General features: G+C 40.8%; 1 protein-coding gene and 1 pseudogene across 2 annotated transcripts in view; one reads left to right on the top strand and one right to left on the bottom strand.

Annotated features, from left to right (window-relative positions):
- The window catches only part of Ostn (osteocrin), a 45026-nt gene that overhangs the window by 6350 nt on the left and 32877 nt on the right, over window positions 1–5799 (bottom strand). The gene's annotated exons all lie outside the window — the stretch shown is intronic.
- LOC110311802 lies at window positions 2598–3422 on the top strand (annotated as a pseudogene).

Genomic DNA, 5799 nt, shown 5'->3' with positions numbered 1-5799 from the left:
AAGAGAAGAGAAGAGAAGAGAAGAGAAGAGAAGAGAAGAGAAGAGAAGAGAAGAGACCAGCCATGGGCAGAGAGGGGAGAAGGGAACGCGGGGTGGGGAGGGAAAGCAAAACAAGAGAAAGCAAAAGAGCAAGAGGATAGATAGACTCTTAATTTAACATGATTTTCCTGTAGTAATCAGAATAATGGCTTCCCACCAGTGTCCACTTTACAATTCTCAGAATCATAATATGTAATTTTATATTGTCAAATTGGTTTTCTGATAAAATTAAAGAATGGAAGATTATACTGGGTTAACTGAGTGAACCTGATACCTTTGCACAGTAGTTCTTAAAACTAGCTTATAGCTGCAGCTGAGTGCATCAAACACCAGACAGTAAGAACAGTCTGAGAATGATCACAATTACAACTTGATGAAAACTTGATGACAGAGGAGTCAGGACTGAAGAAATGCCATGGCTCCTTCAGGTTTTATCAAAGAAAATGGGACCCCAGTCTTTCAAGCATAAAGAGTTAAACTCATCCAGCAATTTAGACAACATAAAAATGCTGCCCTGGAGGCAGGAAAGATCACAGTTGTCTGATACCCTCACATCATCTGTGTCCAGGTAGAAGAGAAGGTAAGAGAACTCAAGAGCTTCCAGGACTAAACCACTAACCAAAGAGGACACATGGAGGGACTCAGGGCTCCAGCTGCATATGTAACAGAGGATGGCCTTGTTGGGTATCAATGGGAGGAGAGGCCCTTGGTCCTGGGAAGGTTCTATGCCCCAGTATTGGGGAATGCCAGGGCAGGGAGGCAGGAGTGTGTGTGTGTGTGTGTGTGTGTGTCCTCATAGAAGCAGGGGGAGGGGAAATGGGATAGGGGGTTTCCAGAGGGGAAACTGGAAAAGCAGATAACATTTGAAATGTAAATAAATAAAATATCCAATAAAAGAAAAAAGAAAGATGTACAAAACAGAAAAATAAATAGAGTACAGGGACAAAGGGGACTTCATATACCACCCATTGGTCAGAAATCAGCCACTCCTCCACCTAGCAGAGGACGAGCCTGTGAAAACTGACCTGAATTGATGGACTGTCCATGATGAACAAAATTATGAGATAGCTGCCTATAATTTAGTATGCTATCACCTAGAATAGATACATTTCTGGGTATGATTTAGGGTTTATGTCTACATGCTATCGGGTTAATGTATACATGGTCTTAAATTGATGTGATCTCCCATTTCTTTAAATTGATTAGAACTCCAGGATGTGGGTAGGCAGAAGCAAATATTGGGCAGAAGAAATGTTCAGGGTGACAAGAAAAAAGGAAGAAAAGAATCAAATCCTCCCAGATTTAAAAAGCAAAAGAAAATGGCAGCTGAGACTTAGATGCTATGTTTTCTGTTCCCAAAGCCACTTTAGGTTCACATGCTGTGAAAATAATGCATATTAGGTTTTTAAAAATAAAATAAGTGTATATTCTTATAGAGTATATAAAATTACAATGGAACATTTATTGGTTATTATACTTGTTTTCTAAAACTAAGGTAAAATAACTGTCAACAGTTTTCTTGCTTTGCTGTAGTTGATGATTTCCTGCTTAAACAAGTAAGCAGAGGCTGCCCTTGTGGAGAAAACAAAATAATTAACTTCCCTCTGTCCAAACTCCACAATTATTCTACCCTCCGACTGTTCCAAGGTCTGATCTAAAATGTGTTTGAAACCAGGAACTAGAACATGAGCATTTATTAAATCCTTTACTTCCTGTTTCTGGCACCCTCTACAATTCTGTTATTCTAGGCAACTCATTATTTTCTGATAAAATTCCAGTAATAGCTGGTATTCCTATCTGTTAGAATTGATTATTAATGCAAAACACTTGTTAGGTTCTATGTCATTATATTTTTGTTTTATCTCTCATGTGCCCAGTTGATGTTAAAAACAGAGCAGTGGTCACACACACAAACACATCCGCACACACACAGACATTTACACAGATATTTAGCTGGTATTCTTCCTAGTCCAGTTGAATTATTTCCAGACTATTTGAGCTACTTCAGAGCAGAGGATCAGCCTCAGCGGGCAGAGACAGGTAGCACGTGGCTTTGTTCTAGCATCTTAATCACTTTGATTCATCTTATCAAGTGTGGGATCCACTACAAAGGCTTACAGATATTTAGAAGTAATTAATTATAGGCTTGTGCATATAAATCTGCTCAGCATATAAACAAATCAGCACATATAAAACCCACAAAAGCAATTATATTTAAAAAGTCCATGAAAGTCAAAATGGCTCAGGAATTCAGGGAGTTTCTCTATACTTTTATAACAGTTCAAAAATAAAATGGTAAGCTAGTAGTTTTCTTAACATTTTTGGTGATATTACATATGCACCTAACTCTGACAGATATGCTGACAGTAGTACACAGTGTGGACAGAAGGAAGTTAGTATAAGATCCCACAGGAGAGCTGTACTTCTGTCTAGTCCCTCTTGTGACAAAATGATGATGGCATGGCATGGCTTAGATTAGATGCAGGTGTAAGAGTCCACCATTTTCATAGAAAAATGTCCTTGGTGGAGCGGGATGGGCCCACCCTCAGATTGTAGATATGTATAACACACCAACTTACTTTGACCCAGGAAAGGCTGCCAAAGATGTCTTTAATGAACGGTGTGGGTTTGGCATGGTCAAAATAGATCTGAAATCCAAGTCTTGGAGTGGAGTGATGGGATTTTCTACTTCAGGTCATTATTATACTGACACCGGGAAAGCATCAGACAACTCAGAGACCAAATATAAGGACTGTCACTATGGGCTCACCTTCACCCAAAAATAGAATATAGACAATACTCTTGGGACAGAAATCTCTTGGGAGAATAAGTTGGCTGAAAGGTTGAAACTGACTCATGATACCATATTTGTACCAAACACAGGAGAGAAGAGTGAGAAATTAAAGACCTCCTATAAAGGGGATTGTTTTAGGCTCAGCAGTAATGTTGATATAGATTTTTTTTTCTGGACCTGGGTTGTACTGGCCTTTGAGGTTCTCAGGATATCAGATGAGTTTTGTCACAGCCAAATCCATACTATCTCAGAATAATTTGGCTCTTGGTTACAGGGCTGCAGACTTCCAACTCCATCATACTGTGAATGATGGCATTGAATTTGGAGACTGTCTTCCAGAAAGTTAATGAGAAGGTTGAAACGTCAATAAACCCGGCATGGACAGCTGGCAGCAACAACACTCAGATTGGCATTGCTGGATTGTTAAACTTCTCTATCTGCCAAAGTAAACAATGCCAGTTTAATTGGACTGGGTTATACATAGACCCTCTAACCAGGAGTCAAACTGACTCTGTCAGCTTTAATAGATGGAGAGAACTTCAATGCAGGAGGCCACAAGGTTGGACTGGGATTTGAACTGGAGGCTTAATGTGGTTTGGAGTATCACTTGTCCCTGGAAATGAAGAGAAATGAACCCAAGATGTTTTGGCCTTAAAATTCTGTGACATTTCAAAAGTGTGAACTTTTAATTCTTCCAAAGAATTGTAATTCTTCCCACACTGAAGTCTAGAGATTACAGACCCATCCAATGGGAGGTCCTTCAAGGCATGCCTAGAAATGCCATGTTTGTGCCACATTTCAGGTGAGTCCTGCAGCGTTAATTTAAATATGTTCCTCAGCAATAATGTAGTGTCATGTTAAAGGAAGTGACCTGCCTCCCCATTCTGTGCATTGCATCCTGCATGTCCCAGTCCACTTTTTCATGGTCTTTTGTTACATCACTCTCTGCTCTAGTGAGATCTTTGGTTTTGCATCAAAGAAAAATAAACACATCACATTTGGATCATAACAAAAAAAAAAAAAAGAAAAATGTTAGAAGTTTAAAGAGATGGCTTATCTGTCACACTAACACAAGCACATTTTTGGATTCTTTAGCTTCAACATGCCTTCTACATTTGCAATAAAATATACTTTTCACGACAAATTGCATTTTCTTTGATCTTTATATCCATCTTTCTCTCTAAAGCTGGCTCACCACTGTAAAAGGGCAGTAGAAAAATTGTACTTAAGCATTTCATTAAGTTTTACCCCATGTAAGGCAGTGGGTCCATCAATTATCACTGAGTGATTAAAGAAAATAAGAATAGCATCCAAACTTTCAGCACCAGCAAGCGATACAGAATTTTACTTGTACAGTAGATATTCCACTGTCCCCCTCCCACGTGGCATGTCACTGGCTGCCAAGTTCCAGGAGTCTTTTGTGGACTCAAGCTTAGTCCAGTCATCTTCTTGCCTCTCATTATCTCGTGTATGTTGTTCAAAAGGATAATACTTACTTCAGGCAGTTTTAGAATTTTGTGTGCTGCAAACCCAAGGTACAAACTAATGTTGCTTACAACTGATAGTGTTACCAGTGTGAATAATAGTTATTAAAATAACTGCATTAATAATTATGCCTGTAGAACATGTGATGCATTAGATGTTTGTTAAACGAGGAAATCCTGTGCTCTCATTATAAAATCAGATACCATGTGAGGCAAACAATAGGACAATTAGCTTGATGGGGACAATAATTTCATAATGTATGTTTATGTCAAAAATCATTTTTATTTGTTTTCATACTTAAAACTTCTCTCTCTCTCCCCACCCTCTCTTTGTGTGTGTATGTGCTGTGCAGTGTAGTTGAAAGAACAATTTGGGGGGTCAGTTCTTTTTACCAAAGATGTTATCTTTTGCCTCACATGGTATCTGATTTTATAATGAGAGCACAGGATTTCCTAGTTTAACAAACATCTAATGCATCACATGTCATTTTACTCCCTGGGTCATGTCATCAGACCAAGTCTGTTTCTATGGAGAAACTACTTTTTGTCAATCATAGCCTTTTTCCCCCCTTTTCCCCTTTTTTCCCCTTTTCCCCCTTTTCCCTTTTTTTTCCCTTTTTTCCTTTTTTTCCCTTTCCCCCTTCCCCTTTCCCTTTCCCCTTTCCCCTTCTTTTTCCGTTTCCCTTTACTTTTCCCTTTTCCCTTTTCTTTTCCCTTTCCCTTTTCCCTTTCCCTTTTCCCTTTCCTCCCTTCTCCCTTCTCTTTTCCCCCCTTTCCCCCTTTTCTTTCCCTCTTCCTCCTCTTCCCCCTCTTCCCTCCTCTTCTCCCCCTTCCCTCCCTTCTCCTCCCCCTTCCCTCCCCTCCTCCCCCTTCCCTCCTTTCTCCTCCCTCCCTTTCCCTTTTCCCCCTTCCCCTTTTTCCCTTCCCTTTTTTCCCTTTCCCTTTTCCCTTCCCTTTTCCTCCCTCCCCTTTTTTCCCCTCTCCATTTTCTCCCTCTCTTTTCCCCCTCCCCCTTTTTCCTCCCCCTTTCCCCCTCCCCTTTTCCCTCCCTTTTTTCCTCCCCTTTTCCACTCCCCCTTTTCCCCTCCCCCCTTTTCCCTCCCCTCTTTTTCCCTCCCCTCTTTTTTGCCCTCTTTTTTCTCCCCTCTTTATTTCTCCCCTCTTTTTTCTCCCCTTTCCCCCTATTTCCCCCCTTTCCCCATCTTTTTCCCCCTTTCCCCTCTTTTTCCCCCTTTTCCCCTTTTTTCTTCCCCTTCTTTTCTTCCCCTTCTTTTCTTTCCCTTTTCTTCCCCCTTTCTTCCCCTTTTCTTCTCCCTTTCTTCCCCTTTTCTTCCCCTTCTTCCCTTCTTCCCTTTTTCCCTTCCTCTTCACTTTCTTCCCTTCTTTCTCCTTCTCCTTCCCCTTCTTTCCCCTTCCCCTTTCCCTTCTTTCCCTCTCCCTCCCCCTCCCCCTTTCCCCTCCCCCTTTCCCCTCCCCCTTCTT

The sequence above is a fragment of the Mus caroli genome, chromosome 16 (assembly GCF_900094665.2).
Source record: "Mus caroli chromosome 16, CAROLI_EIJ_v1.1, whole genome shotgun sequence".
In the NCBI taxonomy this organism is placed as follows: Eukaryota; Metazoa; Chordata; class Mammalia; order Rodentia; family Muridae; genus Mus; species Mus caroli.
This window is presented reverse-complemented; position numbering and strand designations above follow the sequence as displayed.